The sequence below is a fragment of the Bubalus bubalis genome, chromosome 7 (assembly GCF_019923935.1).
Source record: "Bubalus bubalis isolate 160015118507 breed Murrah chromosome 7, NDDB_SH_1, whole genome shotgun sequence".
NCBI lineage: Eukaryota > Metazoa > Chordata > Mammalia > Artiodactyla > Bovidae > Bubalus > Bubalus bubalis.
Window position 1 is genome coordinate 46,600,963 of NC_059163.1, and position 21,776 is coordinate 46,622,738.

General features: G+C 40.0%; 1 long non-coding RNA gene across 1 annotated transcript in view; it reads left to right on the plus strand.

Annotated features, from left to right (window-relative positions):
- Nucleotides 1–18,451: 18,451 nt before the first annotated feature.
- The window catches only part of LOC102412600, an 83,274-nt gene continuing 79,949 nt past the window's right edge, over nucleotides 18,452–21,776 (plus strand). The window contains exon 1 of the long non-coding RNA XR_003110606.3: nucleotides 18,452–18,615. This is a non-coding gene — a long non-coding RNA (uncharacterized LOC102412600). The remainder of the gene's footprint in view (nucleotides 18,616–21,776) is intronic.

Below are 21,776 nucleotides of genomic sequence, written 5' to 3' on the forward strand. Positions count from 1 at the left end.
ATTGATTTTTGTTGTTGTTGTTGTTGTTCTTATATTTCTTCCCTTGTTTCTAATTTCTTGGCCATAACTGTTAATTTTATTTTGACTTCTTGAGATGGAAACTTAGATCTTAGTTAAAATCTTTTTTCCCCTAATGAGCATTTAAACTGTCAATTTCCCTCTTAAACACTGCTTTAGCTGTCTCCCACAAATTTTGATACATTGTTGTTCATTATTGTTTGGCTAAAAAATATTTTCCAATTTCCATTATGACTTCCTCCCTCAGTTCTTTAGTTATCTTTCTGTTACTGATTTCTGGCTTAATTCTGCTGTGGTCAGTGAACATTTTTATGTGGATTTCAAACTTTTGAAATGTGTTGAGACTTGCTTTATGTTCGCATACATTGTATTTTGTAAATATTTAAGTATACTTGAGAAGCGGAGAAGGCAATGGCACCCCACTCCAGTACTCTTGCCTGGAAAATCCATGGACAGAGGAGCCTGGTAGGCTGTAGTCCATGGGGTTGCTAAGAGTCGGACACGACTGAGCGACTTCATTTTCACTTTTCTCTTTCATGCATTGGAGAGGGAAATGGCAACCCACTCCAGTATTCTTGCCTGGAGAATCCCAAGGACAGGGGAGCCTGGTGGGCTGCCGTCTATGGGGTCACACAGAGTCGGACACGACTGAAGTGACTTAGCATAGCATAGCATACTTGAGAAGAGTGTGTTCTATAGTAGTTGAACATAGTATTTCACAAATATCATTTCAATCAAATTGGTTGATAGTTTTTATTATATGGCAGACTTTTAAAAAAATGCATTCTGGTTTAATCAGCACCATGACTCTTATGAGGTAGTGTTAGCATCCATCTTATGGATGAGATGCCTGGCTTGTCCTTGGCAGAGGAGGTGACCTGGGTGTGTCTATAAAAGGACCATAGGTATTAAAGTTGGCCCTACCCTTTACTCTCATACAGATAGCATGACAGGAAAGAAATGGCTACCTGTTTCCTAGGAAGGACTTATCGCTGTCTGGAATTTAACTCCCTTGACTTTGTTTCTGCAGCCTTTCAATGTCTTAAAATATGATATTTGTTTTTGTTTCTATTTTTTTCTATTTGTTGTGCCAGGAGCCCGCTCCTACTATTTACAACCTAACCTAACACTAAATAGTGTATAAAGTTTCCCTGTAGCCTTCTATGGTGAAAATATATAAAGGTGAATTAGGAAAAAAATATCTACCCACTGGCAGAAATAGATGAAAAAAGGCTTGTATGTAGTAACTTGGGCTTTGGATGGGAGGAAAAATATCAATGTGTCTGCCTTCTAGGTGTTTACTTTAGGTTCAATTTCCTGGTTACCAGTTCTGTCTTTAGCTGTCTTTCTCAGCTGAGAAAATAATATAAAAATTGGTCTAAGCTTTTGATACTTCTGCTTGGTACATGCAAATGCCAAAACACTTGGAAGAAATTCTCCAAGAAGAAGAACTCTCACGAAAGGTGAGTTCCTAAAAAGAGATAGAACTCATATGGAGACAATCTACTATGAGTGACAAAAGTCAGGAATATAGAACAGTAAGAAATTGAGATAATTGAACCACACTCTGAAAAACATAAACATGTTTGCAGTGGTCAAAGACCCAATAGAAGGGATTAAAATCCTAGAAAAGAATGCACTGTTAGGGAAAGACCAGGGCAGTTTTATAGACCCAAATAGAACTTTTAGAAAAGGAAAAGAAATGATTGAATAGCTAGCTAGAGATCACTGACAAGAAACCTGGTGGCTAAATCTAGGGTAGATCTCAGAAAGCAGTAAAAATTGATAGAGATGGGGATGAAAGAAGATAAGAGCAAGGTGGAAGAAAGACAGCTAACCTATAACCAAGGATGCCAGAAAGAAAGAAAAGAGAAAATGCAAAACAGATAAAGTTTGAAAAGGTAGTGTTTGAAAAAGTTTCCAAGTTGATTACAATTGTGAATCTTTATATTTAAGAAACATAATGAAATAAACAGAATAAATAAAATTAGACATCTAGACACAGAAGTAAACATGAATGTCAGAGAAAACACATACATGATCTTAAATGCAACTGGAGATGTGATAGGAGAAATTTTCACTTTGAGGTATGGGGAAGTCATTCTGGCCTATTTGTGGTTTAACTTAAACTTTATGCTAACCAGAACAGCTTTTTTATGGCCTATCAGGTATACACTGTTAATCTGATTTAACTGTTAAAGAAAAGAATGCGTTAAAAAAATAAAAATGGAGTAACTGTGGTTCAGGAATCCAGAAGGGAGCTGGGTAGCCATTGTGGATGTGATTTCAGCCACATTCTGCATCACTGAGAACCTGAATTTTATGAACTGTATCAGACTCAAAGACACCACCAACTATTCTCAAAACAATATCTGTTAAGCAGCCAGCATCTGTGGTCTCAAAGTCTCTTCTCATAACTATGCAGCCATTTTGCACCTCAGCCAACCCTTGCCTAACAAGTACCCTATTTTTTTTTTTTTTACCAGTGAGAATTATAAGTCTTGACCAACAACTTATGTAATTTTGTGGGTTTTGCCTTTATAATCCTCCCCTTTTATAGTCCGGGGAACACAATTCCAGTGCTTCTTGAATCTGTGTCTCCTGGGCTATAGTTCTCAGTTTGGCTCAAATAAAACTCTTTTCTATTCCTGTTATAGTTTGGCTTATTGGTTATTTCTGTAAACAGAAGGAAGACATTTACCTAGAAAAATAATATTTAGACCCAAAACAGCAATAATAGAATCCAGAAATCAATGGAATCATATTTTAAATATTAAAACAAAGTAATTGTCATTAGAAACTATACAAAATAAACTGTCATCCAAAAATAAGAGTAAAAAAACTGAAGAAATATAATTTATCACTCATAGAGTGTTTAAAAATACTTGAGCATGTCCTACAGGAGGAAGGAAATTGAACCCAGAAGGGAAGAGTGAGATGCAGTAAACAATGGTAAAGAATGTAATGAGCAAATATGAGTGTTAACTTAGATACCAGGTAAGCACTGACTTCATAAAATAATAATATTAATGACAAATTTGTAAGGTATAAAAGATAAAGTTGGAATAAAATACTATGTAACAATTAAAATGGGGTGAATTATAAATTATTTTAAGGTTTTTGTACTTAGGATAAGGATGAGAGCTATCATGTTTGACTTCAAGCCTCAAAAAAAAAAAAACAAAAAAAACACGCTAACAAGTACAATAGAAATAGGATCCAAACCAGCCTATGTGGTGAGAGAAGAATAAAGAAAATATACAATTGGCCAATAATTGCTTATTGTATTGAATCAAGAGATCCTTGGCATTGTTATCCATCGGGGAAATGCAAATCCAAGACTCCATGAGATGATTGTGATCAAATAAATAATAAGTGTTGTGGAGAAATCAGAACCTTCATATACTACTAGTGGGAATGTAAAATGGAGCATCTACCTTGAAAAACAGCCTGGCAGTTCCTCAAAAAGTTAAACATAGAGGCACTCTTTGATCTAGCAATTTTACTCCTATGGTTATACCCAATTAGTTTTCTGTAGTGGCTTAAAGGATAAAGCGTCTGCCCACAATGTGGGAGACCTGGGTTCGATACCTGGGTAGGGAATATCCCCTGGAGAAGGAAATGGTAACCCACTCCAGTACTCTTGCCTGGAAAATCCCATGGACGGAGGAGACTGATAGGCTATAGTCCATGGGGTCGCAAAGAGTCGGACACGACTGAGCGACTTCACTTCATCTCTTCATGCCCAAAGGATTGAAAGCATATGTTTATACAAAAACCTGTACCTAAGTATTCATAGCAACATTATTCATAATTGGCAAAGGTGGAAACAATCCCCATGATTATCACTTGATGAGTGGATAAACAAAATGAAGTACATCCTTACAATGGGATAATACTTGGCCATAAGAAGGAATGAAAGATTGCTACATGCTCCAATATGGATGGGCCTTAAAAAAAAGTATGTATGCTAACTGAAAGAAACCAATCACAAAAGCCATACAGCAATATATTGATATTTGAAGGGGGCCTAATTTTTCATTCCCTTCTCCCTCTCATAGCCCCCGAAGGATAATCTTACTTAGAATTTGAGAACACTCCGTGGAAAATAAAAGAACTCAGAAACTGCTGAGCCTCAGAGTTTCAATTTCCTTTCCCAAACTCATTAAGTAGGTAAGTCATTCTTTCCCCTTGGGGAGGAGTGAGTGATGGAGACTGGAGAAATATGCCAGATATGGTTCTCCTATACTTTTTCTTCCTTTTTCTTCTTGGCAACCTTTGTCAACATTGCATGGTACATTCATTCATTCATTCATTCACCAGATGATTATTAAGCACCCACCATAGGGAAAATGCAAAGTGAAAAATGTAAAGATTGGGCTGCAGCTTTAGGGAGCTAGCATTTTTTTGGGGGGGATGACAACACTAAATATTTCAACAGTTAAACAGCAGTCAGCCCCTTTCAGTACTGGATGTTCCAAAGCTCAGTCCTGCAATTCTTCTTGACTTCAGTTTCCACTCACTCACTTGTTGACCTCATATCTCCGACTGAAATAATGCCAAGGACACCAGCCTCAACCTTTCTCTTGAACTCTGGTCTAGTCTGTCTGTTTTTTAAAAATGAATATTTAAAAGCCATGTTAAATATATCTGTAAAATCAATCTCTGATCTCCCTCCCTCCACCTCACCCCAACCAAATCTACTCACGTCTCAGTTTTCCCAGGAGCTGGTATCGCCATTGCTCAAAAAACTTGAGGTTTTGTCTTTTCATGAAACACATTTAATCCACCTGAAAATCCTGCTAGTTTTACCTTCAAAATATGTCTAGAATTTTATGCTATTTCGTTATCTCCACCACTGTCATCCTGGTCAAGGTCACATCATTTTTTGCCTGGATGATTATAATAATCTTCTAACTCCCGCTTCTGCCTTGACCCCTAAGGTCTGTTTCCAACAGGGCAGCTAGAGTGAGTCCTAAAGGTTAAGTCAGGTTGTGTCATATCATGTAAACTCTCTAGCGATTCTTCTTTGGGCTTAAAGGAACATCCAGAGTGCTTACAGTGGCGTCCAGTGTCCTCTGTGATCTGGCCCCTGCTCCCTCTCTGACTTCCTCTCTGCCTATTCTTGCTCATGTCCATTTCCTTCCCTTCACATTGGATTCCACATTGCTCCTCAACCTGCTGAGCACATTCCTGCCTATGGCTTTTGCACTTTGTTCCATTTGAGCAGGCAGCCACCTTCAGATACCAGCATGGTTTCCTCTCTTGCTTCTTAAGGATTTCCATTCAAAACTGAGAGAGACTACCCTTAACGTTCCCCACATCCCTCATTAAAATCTGATGTAATTTCATTACTTATGTGTTTATTGAGAACGAATGCTTCAGGAGGGCAACAGCTGTTTTATTCCTCATGTTTCTAACTAGTGCCTTATGTCAGCTTCTGGTATATAAATGCTCAGTGTATATTGTTGAATGAATGAATCATTTCATATCTGTCCAAGGCATCAAAAAAGAAATGTTGTAAGGCATTGCATACCTCATTGCCAAATAAGTAATATGTACATTTTGGTGATATTCAGTTCAGTTCAGTTCAGTTCAGTCGCTCAGTCATGTCCGACTCTTTGCAACCCCATGAATCGCAGCACACCAGGGGTCCCTGTCCATCACCAACTTCCAGAATTCACTCAGACTCACATCCATTGAGTCAGTGATGCCATCCAGCCATCTCATTCTCTGTCGTCCCCTTCTCCTGCCCCCAATCCCTCCCAGCATCAGAGTCTTTTCCAATGAGTCAACTCTTCGCATGAGGTGGCCAAAGTACTGGAGTTTCAGCTTTAGCATCATTCCTTCCAAAGAAATCCCAGGGCTGATCTCCTTCAGAATGGACTGGTTGGATCTCCTTGCAGTCCAAGGGACTCTCAAGAGTCTTCTCCAACACCACAGTTCGAAAGCGTCAATTCTTTGGTGCTCAGCTTTCTTCACAGTCCAACTCTCACATCCGTACATGACCACAGGAAAAACCATAGCCTTGACTAGACGGACCTTTGTTGGCAAAGTAATGTCTCTGCTTTTGAATATGCTATCTAGGTTGGTCATAACTTTCCTTCCAAGGTGTAAGTGTCTTTTAATTTCATGGCTGCAGTCATGGGAAATAGATGGGTAAACAGTGGAAACAGTGTCAGACTTTATTTTTTGGTGATATTATTATATATAAATTAATGATTCATATCTTCTATATTAATATTATGACATGATTAAATGTAATATTATATATTAATACTATATATTAATGTATATTCTTTTCAGATTTTTCCCATTGTAAGCTATTATGAGATATTAGTTCCTTGTGCTATACAGTAGGACTTTGTTGTTTATTTTATATAAAGTAATGTGTATCTGTTACTCCCAAGCTTCTAATTTATCCCTCCTCCTCTTTCCCCTTTGGTAACCTTGAGTTTATTTTCTATGTTGCGAGTGTTTATGCTTTGCACTCAGTATGCCAGCAAATTTGGAAAACTCAGCAGTGGCCACATGACTGGAAAAGGTCAGTTTTCATTCCAAGCCCAAAGAAAGGCAATGCCAAAGAATACTCAAACTACCGCACAATTGCACTCATCTCACACACTAGTAAAGTAATGCTCAAAATTCTCCAAGCCAGGCTTCAACAGTTCATGAACTGTGAACTTCCAGATATTCAAGCTGGATTTAGAAAAGGCAGAGGAATCAGAGATCAAATTGCCAACATCCGCTGGATCATGGAAAAAGCAAGAGAGTTCCAGAAGAACATCTATTTCTGCTTTCTTCACTATGCCAAAGCCTTTGACTGTGTGGATCACAATAAACTATGGAGAATTCTGAAAGAGATGGGAATACCAGACCACCTGACCTGCCTCTTGAGAAACCTGTATGCGGGTCAGGAAGCAACAGTTAGAACTGGACATAGAACAACAGACTGGTTCCACATAGAGAAAAGAGTATGTCAAGGCTGTGTATTGTCACCCTGCTTATTTAACTTATATGCAGAGTACATGAGAAACGCTGGACTGGATGAAGCACAAGCTGGAATCAAGATTGCTGGGAGAAATGTTAATAACCTCAGATATGCAGATGACACCACCCTTATGGCAGAAAGTGAAGAGGAACTAAAAAGCCTCTTGATGAAAGTGAAAGAAGAGAGTGGAAAAAGTTGGCTTAAAGCTCAACATTCAGAAAACGAAGATCATGGCATCTGGTCCCCTCACTTCATGGCAAATAGATGGGGAAACAGTAGAAACAGTGACAGAGTTTATTTTTTGGGGCTCCAAAATCACTGTAGATGGTGACTGCAGCCATGAAATTAAAAGATGCTCACTCCTTAGAAGAAAAGCTATGACCAACCTAGACAAGCATATTAAAAAGCAGAGACATTACTTTGCCAAGAAAGGTCCGTCTAGTCAAAGCTATGATTTTTTTCAGTAGTCAAGTATGGATGTGAGAGTTGAGATGTAAAGAAAGTGCCAAAGAAGCACTTTGAAGCCAAAGAAGCCAATTCTTTGGCTGAGTGCCAAAGAATTATCACTTTTGAACTGTGTTGTTGGAGAAGACTCTTGGGAGTCCCTTGGACTGCAAGGAGATCCAGTCAGTCCATTCTAAAGGAAATCAGTCTTGAATATCCATTGGAAGAATTGATGGTGAAGCTGAAACTCCAATACTTTGGCCACCTGATGCGAAGAACTGAATCATTTGAAAAGACCCTGATACTGGGAAAGATTGAAGGCAGGAGGAGAAGGGGATGACAGAGGATGAGATGGTTGGATGGCATCACAGATTCAATGGACATGAGTTTGAGTAAACTCTGGGAGTTGGTGATGGACAGGAAGGCCTGGTGTGCTGCAGTCCATGGGGTTGCAGAGTCAGACACAACTGAGCAACTAAACTGACCTGAACTGAGTGTTTATGCTTTGTAATTAAGTTCATTTGTATAATTTTTATAGATTCCACATATAAGTGATATGATATTTGTCTTTCTTTTTCTAACTTAATTCACTTAATATGATAATCTCTAGGTCCATCCATGTTGCTGCTAATTGCCTATTATTTTTATTGTTATTACCATTCTAATAATTATATGCAATAGTCATCTGTTCATTATTATATATAACAGGCAAGATTGATGTCCTATTATTTTATTTAGGTTAATAACAAAACCTGACATGAGTAATGGGTAAAACATGAGGAAATGGGACAATTGAAAGGAAGAGAGTGGGAGTTAAACTTTCCTTCCTATATGACTTACATCATTTAAAAAAAGTCATTTCATTACTGTGTTTCCTATTCTAGTTAGTATATTCAATTCATATAGCACAGAAATTTCCTAAGCCAAATCTATGTTTTCCAGTTGACATACAAAAAAGCAATTTCTTATGAGAAAAAACATTTTGGTCATACACATGGTACACTGGAAATTGATTAGGGTTGATTAATCTGTCCTGCAAAAATCTTTACAGAAATGAGTGAAAATATTTTAACAACTTCTGCTTCTTGGAATTACTTGCCAATATTATCTTATTTTACCTGGCACCTACTCTTTCTATACGATGAATTATATTTTCATGACCAGAGTTAATCTCTGTTCGAATTTTCTGTTAACAAGGTGCTTAATTATGGAGGGCTTTTGGCATAAAAGCACTACTAATTTGGTTGTAGTTCCTACTTAAGTGTTTTCTTAAATTTCTTCACATGGTTACACAATGTAAAGCAAGGAACATTTCCTGAGATAGAGAATCTAAGCAACAAAAACAAATATGTCCATTCAACACATTTATTCAAAGCTATGAGCCAAATGTATTGTGAGGAACTGGACATTCAAAGAATGAATAAGACCCTCCTGCAAGGAGCTGTGTTACAAAACTGACTCAGTGACTGGAGTGTACATTACTGATTTCAAATTATGACCTTTCTTCATGGTCATGGATGTTATTTGTAGGAATAGTTCTGGAAGCACAGGTTTTCTGCATTCTTATGTAGTGACTTAAAGCAGCTGACTTGCCCAAGGACTGAAGAATACCCTAGAATATCCCTGAGATCACCATCTGTTTTTTTAATATATTTGCAATAATATGTTTTGTTTTTTGCTAGTGAAGCAGTAGTCTGGTTTGGTTTTACCCTATGAGATGGAAGCGTCTTCAGGATGATGCAGTGTAGGGTGGGGTATTTGGCAGTTTCAAGACTGCCTGGGACTCAGGCTTTAGGTAACCATCTAGGGAACCATAAACAAGTGACTCTAGGTCTCAGTTTGTGAAAATAGCTCAGTCATGTCCAACTCTTTGCAACCCTATGGACTATAGTCCACCAGGCTCCTCTGTCATGGGATTCTCTAGGCAAGAATACTGGAGTGGACGGCCATACTCTTCTTCAGGGAATCTTCCCGAACCCGGGTCTCCTGCACTGCAGGCAGATTCTTTACCTTCTGAGCCCCCAGGGAAGACCCCTGGGTCTCAGTTTGCCCATTTTTAAAACAGGACAGCTGGATTGCATCAGCAAGTCTCAAAGTGAATATGCATACCAGTCACCTGGGATTTTGCTAAAATGCAGACTCCTACTCAGTAGGTTGGGGGTGGGGCCTGAGACTGTGCATTTCTAACAGGCTTTCAGGTAGTGAAGGCCCCTGCTGCTGGACCACGGTCCACACTCTGAGTGGTCAGGGTGAGAGTAGCAATATCCAATTCAAAGATAAGGTGAGCTATATATGTAATTTTAAATGTCTAGAAGCACATTCGAAAGGTAAAAATAAATAGGTGAGATTAATTTTAATGACATTTTATTTAATCTTACCTAATCAAAACTATCTTTCAGTTCAGTCGCTCAGTTGTGTCCAACTCTTTGCAACCCCATGAATTGCAGTACACCAGGCCTCCCTGTCCATCACCAACTCCCGGAGTTCACTGAAATTCACGTCCATCGAGTCGGTGATGCCATCCAGCCATCTCATCCTCCGTCATCCCCTTCTCCTGCCCCCAATCCCTCCCAGCATTAGAGTCTTTTCCAATGAGTCAACTCTTCGCATGAGGTGGCCAAAGTATTGGAGTTTCAGCTTCAGCATCAGTCCTTTCAATGAACACCCAGGACTTATCTCCTTTAGGATGGACTGGTTGGATCTCCTTGTAGTCCAAGGGACTCTCAAGAGTCTTCTCCAACACCACAGTTCAAAAGCATCAATTCTTTGGTGCTCAGCTTTCTTCACAGTCCAACTCTCACATCCATACATGACCACTGGAAAAACCATAGCCTTGACTAGATGGACCTTTGTTGGCAAAGTAATGTCTCTGCTTTTGAACATGCTATCTAGGTTTACATGTCATCAATATAAACATCATGAATGGAATATTTTACATTCTTTTTTCAACATTAAGTCTTTGATATCTGGTGTGTATTTTACTTACGGCACATCTCAGTTTGGACTAGCCACATGTTAGGTGCTCAATAGCCTTGTGTGTGCTGCTGTTTAAGACTGTATGGGGCTAGAACATCTCTGCGGCCAGTTTCAGTGCTGGTAACATTCTTGTCTTTGTTACATTTCTTGATTCTTGCCTCCAGGTGGCGCTAATGTTCTTTGATTCGTCCTTGAATTTTTTTTTTTTTTGCTACAGGAGAGCTCTACAAACCGTCACTTAACATATTTATTTATTTGCTCTAGTTCCTTCTCTTAATTCATTCATCCCATAATATATGTTTACAGGCTATACTAATGGTTAGTATATTATATTCTCTGAAACTTTATCCACTAACTAAAATTCAATAGAATTATTATTAATTTTATGCCAAAGTGAATTACAGAAGGAATACTTAAAGTCATTCTTGGGGGGCATAGCTATATAAGACTGATCACTGATTTTATATTTTTAGATACAAGATGGTGACCAGCTATTTAACAGAACTAATGTAGAAATAGGAAAATTGCTGACTAGTTTATAAAAGATTTAAATAATAACTTTGTGACATGGTTGTTTTATGAAAGGGAGGAAGGTATTTCTCTTCCTTCAGTTTTATCTGATATAGGATGACTGATACTCTGTAGGGTGATTTAGATGTTGAATTTTCTGGAAGGGAAATGATGCTTATAAAAACCTTTATTTCCACTGTATAATTTTGTGCATATGCCAGGCATACTATAGAGATTACATTTTCTAGAAGAATAATTTTAATACTCACACTTAGTTTTAAGAAGGTATGTCCAGGACTTCCCTGGTGATTCAGTGGCTAAGACTCCATGCTCCCAGTGCAGTGGGGCAGGATTCAATCCCTGGTCAGGGAACTAGATCCCACATGCCACATCTAAGAGTTAGCCTGTGGCAGCTAAGACCAAGTGCTCAGTCATGTCCAGCTCTTTGTGATCCCATGGACTATAGCCTGCCAGGCTCCTCTGTCCATGGAATTTTCCAAGCAAGACTACTGGAGTGGGTTGCCATTTCCTGCTCCAGGGGACCTTCCCGACCCAGGGATAGAACCCATGTCCTGTGTCTCCTGTACTGGCTGGTGGGTTCTTTACCACTGCACTGCCAGGTAAGCCCGAAGACCCAGCATGGCAAAATAAAACATCCAGGGTTTTTAAAAGCTTGATATTATTTCTTTTGTCTGCTTGTGACTCTGCTGCTGCTGCTGCTAAGTCACTTCAGTCGTGTCCGACTCTGCGTGACCTCATATACGGCGGCCCACCTGGCTCCCCCGTCCTTGGGATTCTCCAGGCAAGAACACTGGAGTGGGTTGCCATTTCCTTCTCCAGTGCATGAAAGTGAAAAGTGAAAGTGAAGTCGCTCAGTCGTGTCCGACTCTTAGCCACCCCGTGGACTGCAGCCTACCAGGTTCCTCCTTCCAGGGGATTTTCCAGGCGAGAGTACTGGAGTGGGGTGCCATTGCCTTCTCCGGCTTATGACTCTAATGTTAACCAAAATGTCAGGTACCATGAACAAGTAGTTTAAATGTGTTAACCCATCCTCACGGTAAACCAGTGAGGTAGGTACTTTTATTATCCCCACATTTCAAGTGAGGAAATGGATGCTCTAGAGATTAAATCGTTTGTCCTGGGCACATGACTATTAAGAAGAGACAGAGTGTGAACTCACATCCAGACTGTTGAACCCTCAAGTTCATTCCCTTAACTACAATACTGTATGGAGGAGACTCTCTTCCTCTGTCTTAAGCTGAATTTGCTGATCACTCTACAAAAGAGTCAACAAAAACTACAGTCTACAATGTCCAAATCTATAATATCCGTAATGTGCAGGAGAATGTCTTTTATGATGATAAGCCATACATGTTTAAAACAAGGTTAGAGGGCTAAAGGCTCAGCTATCTTTGATCTTAGTTCTCATTTGACTAGTAACTGTATATATACTGAGTAACCTGAAAACTGTTTTCTGTGAGACAGAGCAAATGGGAATCTCTTTCACAGTTGAATAGGTTGAATTCATGACATGATTCCATGATAACTCACATCACAAATATAAATTTCTCCCACTTAACCATTGTAAGCAAAAACAATACCCAGTTGTGGATGTGACTGGTGATAGAAGCAAGGTCCGATGCTGTAAAGAGCAATATTGCATAGGAACCTGGAATGTTCGGTCCATGAATCAAGGCAAATTGGAAGTGGTCAAACAGGAGATGGCAAGAGTGAACGTTGACATTCTAGGAATCGGTGAACTAAAGTGGACTGGAATGGGTGAATTTAACTCAGATGACCGTTATATCTACTACTGCGGGCAGGAATCCCTCAGAAGAAATGGAGTAGCCATCATGGTCAACAAAAGAGTCTGAAATGCAGTACTTGGATGCAATCTCAAAAACGACAGAATGATCTCTGTTCGTTTCCAAGGCAAACCATTCAATATCACAGTAATCCAAGTCTATGCCCCAACCAGTAATGCTGAAGAAACTGAAGTTGAATGGTTCTATGAAGACCTACAAGACCTTTTAGAACTAACACCCCAAAAGATGTTCTTTTCATTAGAGGGGACTGAAATGCAAAAGTAGGAAGTCAAGAAACACCTGGAGTAACAGGCAAATTTGGCCTTGGAATATGGAATGAAGCAAGGCAAAGACTAATAGAGTTTTGCCAAGAGAACGCACTGGACATAGCAAACACCTTCTTCCAACAACACAAGAGAAGACTCTATACATGGACATCACCAGATGGTCAACACTGAAATCAGAGTGATTGTATTCTTTGCAGCCAAAGATGGAGAAACTCTATACAGTCAGCAAAAACAAGACCGGGTGCTGACTGTGGCTCAGACCATAAACTCCTTATTGCCAAATTCAGACTTAAATTGAAGAAAGTAGGGAAAACCACTAGGACATTCAGGTATGACCTAAATCAAATCCCTTATGATTATACAGTGGAAGTGAGAAATAGATTTAAGGGACTACATCTGATAGATAGAGTGCCTGATGAACTATGGACAGAGGTTCATGACATTGTACAGGAGACAGGGATCAAAACCATCCCCATGGAAAAGAAATGCAAAAAAGCAAAATGGCTGTTTGAGGAGGCCTTACAAATAGCTGTGAAAAGAAGAGAAGCGAAAAGCAAAGGAGAAAAGGAAAGATATAAACATCTGAATGCAGAGTTTCAAAGAATAGCAAGAAAAGATAAGAAAGCCTTCTTCAGCAATCAATGCAAAGAAATAAAGGAAAACAACAGAATGGGAAAGACTAGAGATCTCTTCAAGAAAATTAGAGATACCAAGGGAACATTTCATGCAAAGATTGGCTCGATAAAGGACAGAAATATTATGGACCTAACAGAAGCAGAAGATATTAAGAAGACATGGCAAGAATACACAGAAGAACTGTACAAAAAAGATCTTCATGACCCAGATAATCACAATGGTGTGATCACTTACCTAGAGCCAGACATCCTAGAATGTGAAGCCAGGTGGGCCTTAGAAAGCATCACTGTGAACAAAGCTAGTGGAGGTGATGGAACTCCAATGGAGCTGTTTCAAATCCTGAAAGATAATGCTGTAAAAGTGCTGCACTCAATATGCCAGCAAATTTGGAAAACTCAGCAGTGGCCACAGGACTGGAAAAGGTCAGTTTTCATTCCAATCCCAAAGAAAGGCAGTGCCAAAGAATGCTCAAACTACTGCACAATTGCACTCATCTCACACGCTATAGTAAAGTAATGCTTAAAACTCTCCAAGCCAGGCTTCAGCAATATGTGAACCGTGAACTTCCTGATGTTTAAGCTGGTTTTAGAAAAGGCAGAGGAACCAGAGATCAAATTGCCAACATCCGCTGGATCATGGAAAAAGCAAGAGAGTTCCAGAAAAACATCTATTTCTGCTTTCTTGACTATGCCAAAGCCTTTGACTGTGTGGATCACAATAAACTGTGGAAAATTCTGAAAGAGATGGGAATACCAGAGCACCTGAGCTGCCTCTTGAGAAACCTGTATGCAGGCCAATAAGCAACAGTTAGAACTGGACATAGAACAACAGACTGGTTCCAAATAGGAAAAGGAGTACGTCAAGGCTGTGTATTGTCACCCTGCTCATTTAACTTATATGCAGAGTACATCATGAGAAACGCTGGGCTGGATGAAGCACAAGCTGGAATCAAGATTGCCAGGAGAAATATCAATAACCTCAGATATGCAGATGACACCACCCTTATGGCAGAAAGTGAAGAAGAACTAAAAAGCCTCTTGATGAAAGTGAAAGAGGAGAGTGAAAAAGTTGACTTCAAGCTCAACGTTCAGAAAACTAAGATCCTGCATCTGGTCCCATCGCTTCATGGGAAATAGATGGGGAAACAGTAGAAACAGTGTCAGACTTTATTTTTGGGGGCTCCAAAATCACTGCAGATGATCATTGCAGCCATGAAATTAAGAGACACTTACTCCTTGGAAGGAAAGTTATGACCAACCTAGATAGCATATTGAAAAGCAGAGCCATTACTTTGCCAACAAAGGTCTGTCTAGTCAAGGCTATGGTTTTTCCAGTGGTCATGTATGGATGTGAGAGTTGGACTGTGAAGAAAGCTGAGGGCCGAAGAATTGATGCTTTTGAACTGTGGTGTTGGAGAAGACTCTTGAGAGTCCCTTGGACTGCAAGAAGATCCAACCAGTCCATTCTAAAGATCAGTCCTGGGTGTTCTTTGGAAGGACTGATGCTAAAGCTGAAACTCCAATACTTCGGCCGCCTCATGGAAAGAGTTGACTCATTGGAAAAGACTGATGCTGGGAGGGATTGGGGGCAGGAGGAGAAGGGGAAGACAGAGGATGAGATGGCTGGATGGCATCACTGACTCGATGGACGTGAGTTTGAGTGAACTCCGGGAGTTGGTGATGGACAGGGAGGCCTGGCGTGCTGCAATTCATGGGGTCGCAAAGAGTCGGACATGACTGAGCAACTGAACTGAACTGAAGCATTGTAAGAATATACTCATCATATTGTTTCATACATGGACTTCTCAACAGTTTTTATCTGCTTTCTTTTTTCTTTTACTCTCTATTTTTTACTATAAAAGTAAGAAAATTATTTGGAGTATAATTGCTTTACAATGTTGTGTTAGTTTCTGCTGTACAACAACATGAATCAGCTATATGTGTACATATATTACCTCCCTCTTACCCGCTTCCCACCCCTCTATGTCATTACAGAGCACAGAGCTGAGCTCCCTTGCTGTACGGAAGCGTCCCACTAGCTAGCTGTTTTACTCATGGTAGTGTAGTAATGACATTGCTGCTCTCTGCATAGTCCCATTCTCTTCTTTCCACACTTTCCATTCTTTAGGCCTGTGTCTCTATTCCTGCCCTGCAAGTAGGTTCATCAGTAACATTTTTCTAGATTTCATTTGTATACATTAATATATGATACTTAAACAAGTATCATATTATGTGCTTTCTTTTTGATGCATATAATATTGATACAAAATTTTGTGTGTATGTGACAGACAAAGAGAAAGATACAGAATCGAGTTCAAATCCTTGCTTTGCCACTCTCTGGCTCTGTTATCTTGGGCAGCTTGGAAAACTGTCTTGGGATGTCAGTTTCCCCAACGGAAAATCGGGGTTGATGTATTTTTTCTGAGGATTAAATGAGATGGTATATGCAAAGTCTCTAGCATATATAGTGTATACTCCAGTTAACACTCAGCAATATTAACTTTGTAGAATGATGAGATTGAGATATCGGTAAGATACATCCATACCTGTTTACTTTTTAGAGGAACTTGGTATCTGCCAACAAATGGAATCAGAAACCTGAGGCTACACCCCAGGCAAAGAAAGTCTGCTGCTATTACTGCTGCTGCTGCTAAGTTGCTTCAGTCGTGTCTGACTCTGTGCGACCCCATAGACGGCAGCCCGCCAGGCTCTGCCATCCCTGGGATTCTCCAGGCAAGAATACCAGAGTGGGTTGCCATTTCCTTCTCCAGTGCATGAAAGTGAAAAGTCAAAGTGAAGTCGCTTAGTCGTGTCCAACCCTCAGCGACCCCATGGACTGCAGCCTACCAGGCTCCTCCGTCCATGGGATTTTCCAAGCAAGAGTACTGGAATGGGGTGCCATTGCCTTCTCCGAAAGAAAGTCTAATCCCCTCAATTCCCCAAATGTTCAACTTTTTCATGAAATTGGGCCAATTTTATCTAATTTATGCAGCAAACTACTTTCCTTCGTTACTTTGCCTTGGCAGTGAAAACCAGTCTCTTAAGTCATCTTGTTGAAGAGCTTATGAAGACATTACGGTATTTGGCTTCTTATCTTATCCAAGTTCCCTGGATGAAAAATTTCTTTCCTTCCCATCTTCAGACAAAGGATTTATAACTACTTTAGCATATTACTGAAGCAAAGAGACGCTTAACGGAAACGTGACTCTGGGCTGACTTTTTATAGGTCCCATTTGGATGCATTGGATGCATTGCTTCAAGTTCACAGGTGGAAAAAATACATTGTTTTACAAATGTCAACATTTCCTCATATATGAGGAATTATTTTCTTTCTGTTTTGTTTTTTCTTTTCTCTCTTTTTCTTCTTCTTCCTACTCCTCTTTTGTGTGTGTAACTGCATAAAGAACATACAAATCTTGAAACATTTCACTGGATTCTTGAAAACCAGCTCAAATAATTTTTCCTCCTTATATATGCTGTTTTGTTGCTGGTCAGGAACATAGCCACCTAAGCCAAGTGGTTACAGTTCACTTCACACATATGGACAAGAAAGATCTGTTTTAATTCTCTGAAGATTCAGAGATAGTCTGCTCCTGACACTAGAAGGGGATCTTGGAAAAAATGATTCATGGTTAGAACATGATCTCAGAATATTCTCCAAGGACTCAGAAGGTGCCCAAACAAATATGGAGTATAAAAATTTTCCTGTGTCATGTGTATGGGAAAGGAGTGGAGGGTTGGAGAAAGAAGGAAAACTTTATCAAGGAGAAAGGCAGACAATAGCCAGACGTGAATGATATCTTAAAATGGATAAGGGAGATTTGAGCGTGCTGATTAGATTATATACAAGGTTGAATTGAGAGAGGATTTTCCCACAAAGGAAGCTGGGATCTGCTGTCTTTTCTGTGGAGGAGCTGTGAAGTAGATAGTGACGTGTGGAGAACTGGTGGTGGGAGACAATCCAGGCACGGTTTCCCTTCGCTCCTACCCTGCCCCCAGCCTGACGTTACCGCATGGCTGAGTGTGAGGTGCAGAGAGGCAGAGGAAGCAGTACGGGCTTAGTAACCACAGGAGAAGGAACGTGAATCCCAGTTCTGGCCCTAAGTGAGTCAGCTGTGCAGGGCCTCGATTTCCTCTTCTGGAAACGCAAATAATATCTGTCCCAATAACCTAACCAAGCTGTGAGAATCACCTTAGAGGATGCAGGGGAAAGTGCTGCGCACATTATCAAGTGTTGCCAACGTAGCCTAGTGATAACAATGACCCACAGAACCGATGAAGCTTGTGTCTGTGGGTTTCTGCAGATGTGAGGTTCAGGTTTGCTGATGAAATCTCCTTCCCTTGTCTTGGTCAGATGACAGATGGGAGGACTTGGTTGGTCTCCATCAGATGGAATCCATCATATTACAACAGAGAAGAGCCAGACAGCACCTTGCCCTCAGGCTCTCTTGCCTATAACTCCAGTCAGAAGTTTCCTTATTCCCTTCTGTGTGCCAGACCCCAAGCTAGACAACTCGCCTAGGCTTTCTTACTCTCTGGTTTGCAGGAGAGGAAATGGAGGATCCAGTAATGACACTTACTCAGAGTGACACAGCTGTTAAACAGCTGCTGCTGCTGCTGCTGCTGCTAAGTCGCTTCAGTCATGTCACGACTCTGTGTGACCCCATAGACGGCAGCCCACCAGACTTCCCTGTCCCTGGGATTCTCCAGGCAAGAACACTGGAGTGGGTTGCCATTTCCTTCTCCAATGCATGAAAGGGAAAAGTGAAAGTGAAGTAGCTCAGTCGTGTCTGACTCGTAGCAACCCCATGGACTGCAGCCCACCAGGCTCCTCCGTCCACGGGATTCTCCAGGCAAGAGTACTGGAGTGGGGTGCCGTTGCCTTCTCCTGTTAAACAGCAGGGCCAGGATTCTAAGGCGGGAGCCCTTTCCCCGACCAGGGTAAAGGGGTAAGTACAGTTTTTCCTAGTTTTCCTCATCTTACCTCCCCCTTCCTCCTTTTCCTCCGTCTCTCCTCCTTTTTATCCTTCTCTCTTCAGCTCCCTCTTTTCTCCCCTTCCCTACTTCTTTTTCTTGAGGTATGAAGCTTTCTTTACTAAATAAACACAAGAAACTTAAAAAGGAATGAAAACACAGGTGAGGAGGAGTTCAAAGTCTGCTAAATGTGGGTTTTTGCAGAGTCCTCAGGAAAAGCACTAAAGAAATAAACTCTTTATTCCTGTCTCTGTAAGAGCTTCTTTATTCAAAAATATCATTTCCACTAATTTCACGGGAAATACACAGATATATTTTTATTGTAAATTTAAAGTTGAACATTACAGATCAAATTAAAAACTCTCTGACTCCTTTTATTCTATTTGCTACCCCATATATAAATATTATTACCATTTAGTATGAAAATGAAAATGTTCGTTGTTCAGTTGTGTCTGACTCTTTGTGACCCCATGGACTGTAGCCTGCGAGGCTCCTCTGTCCATGGGATTCTCCGGGCAAAAATACCGGAGTGGATTACCATTCCCTTCTCCAGGGGATCTTCCCAACCCAGGGATCAAACCCAGGTCTTCTGAATTGCCAGATTCTTTACCATCTGAGCCACTAGGGAAGCCCCTTCATTTTAGTATATATTTTTCTAAAATGGATAAAGTTAATTTTATATACAAATTATTTTAAATTATCTTTACTAATTTTAAATATAAAAATTATTTTCATGTTTATATATCTTATATATGATTTTAAATTATATTTTTCTAAAATTAAAAATTTACCTATGCATATTTAGCTACAACTGTGTATGTATTTTTATGTGAGTGGAGTCAGTTGTACTTATTAGTTTATACCTTGTTTTAAAAGTTTTTATTTAATAACTTATCTTGGAGATATTCCTATGTCGGACAAATGTTTTTGCCTCTTTCTTTTGTTGTCGTTGTATAGTTGCAAAGTCATGCTCAATTCTTTGCAAACCCATGGACTGTAGACTGCCAGGCTCCTCTGTTCATGGGATTTCCCAGGCAACAATACTGGAGTGAGTTGCCATTTCCTTTTCCAGGGGATCTTCCGGACCCAGGGATAGAACCTGCATCTCTTGTGTCTCCTGCATTGACAAGTGAATTCTTTACCACTAGTGCCGTCTGGGAAGCCCAATGTCTGGACATGTGTGTTTACCTCTTTCTTTTATTGAAGTATAATTAATTTACAATACCGTGTTAGTTTCAGGTGTTGCCTCATTCCTTGACTGTTTCACAGTGTGAAACGTTGGTAGTTTAAATACTTTGCTCCCAATGGTCTTTTAGGTGGTTTCCATTTCTGTTGAAAACAATGTTCCAATGAACAATCTTGTACTCATATGTGAGTGTTTCTTTATGGTAGATAGCACAATGTACGAATCTGGATGGCATGAAATTGGTTGATTGGCTTCTATCCTCCATCTAACCCCTGTTCACAAAAGGTGAATCAGCTAGGGACTTCCCTGATGGCCCGGTGGCTAAGACTCCACACTCCCAATGCAGTGGGTCAGGGTTCAATCCCTGGTCAGAGAATTAGAACCCACATGGCCCCAACTAAAAGTTTGCATGTTGCAACGGAGATCAAAGATGGGAGATCATGAGTGCCGCCACCAAGACCCAGTGCAACCAAATAAATAAATATTCTTTTAAAAAAGGTAGTCAACTAGAAACCTCTTACCATGATCACTTGGCATTCTCGCATTTCAGCAGATTGTCAGTTTTGTATGATCTTTATTTTTGTGCTTTTGTGATATAACAGACTGACTCAAAAATGTTGTTTGCATCACTCTGATAATAAACAACCCTGCCCTTGACGTGGTTGAGGTGTGTGTGTGTGTGTGTGTGTGCAGATAAGGAATTAACAGTGTCATCCAAGTTGCCCTCTCAAATGGCTGTAACTGTTAATAACTTATACTCCTGCCAGCACTGTCCAAAAAGACTCTTTTCCTAAATCTTCACCAACACCTTTTATTTTCAAACAAACATTTTGCCAGTCTAATGGGATGGGTGAAAACGCTGTTTTATTGTTTTAATTTGCGTTTTCACCCTGATTTCCTTTGTATGACAGAAATGTCCTCCTTAGGGAACTTTTACATCCTCATTAAACAATGGGGAACCCCTTCCCCCAGATCTCTTCCATCCCAGCACCCCTAGATATGGGCAGGAGGAGAAGTGGTGTGGTCCATGTTCCACACACAACCTCCTCTCCCTCCGAGCTCTGGACTCTACACTGGAAATTCTGGGAGCATCCCAGTCCAGCCCTGTACTATTAGGCTGTGTTTAGAAGTTTTTCAGAGATAGGAAATGACCACATGCTCACTTTCTCCTTGTTGTTCCTTTACCTGTTGTATTTTATGCCAAGATGTCAATTATTTTTAAATGTGGAGACCTGCCTTTGGCATTTTAACAATACATGTATATTTATATATTGTTTATGTATTGATTATAATATTGATTATATGATATTGATATGTATTGTTTATGTATTGATTATTGATACATATATTTATGTATTTATGTATTGATTATGAAAATGCCTCATGTACATTATTTAACACTTGAAACAGTTTTATAGAAATATAATGAAGTAGAAGACTACCTTCCACTCAGAGGCAACCATGGGTAAGGGCAAATACATGTCTTGAAAGAAAAGTTTTCAGATCCACACATCTGTATCCAGATTTTACTAGTGTCTGCTATACTCACTTTTTTTTAACCCCTCAGAGAGGTCCTTTTCTTTTTATTTCCTTTATTTTGTTTATGAGTATATTCCTGCATTGTTCATTTGAAAATATCTTTATATTTACTGTTTAAACCTGGCATGAGGTAGTCACTCCTCTCATATGTCTACTAAAAGCTCATGAATCTATGAGGCTGTCTTGGTCCAGCCCCTGAGGGCTATGTCTCCACAGGGTAGAAAGGTCTCTTAAACCATCCTAAGTGATAAGTGAACTTCACAACCCCCAATTTGCACAAGGACCAAGAACTCCAGGGGTTTCCCAAATGGGACAAGTGGTAAAGAACCTGCCTGCCAGTGCAGGATACATAAGAGATGTGGGTCTGAAACCTGGGGGTCCGATCCCTGGGTCGGGAAGATCTCCTGGAGG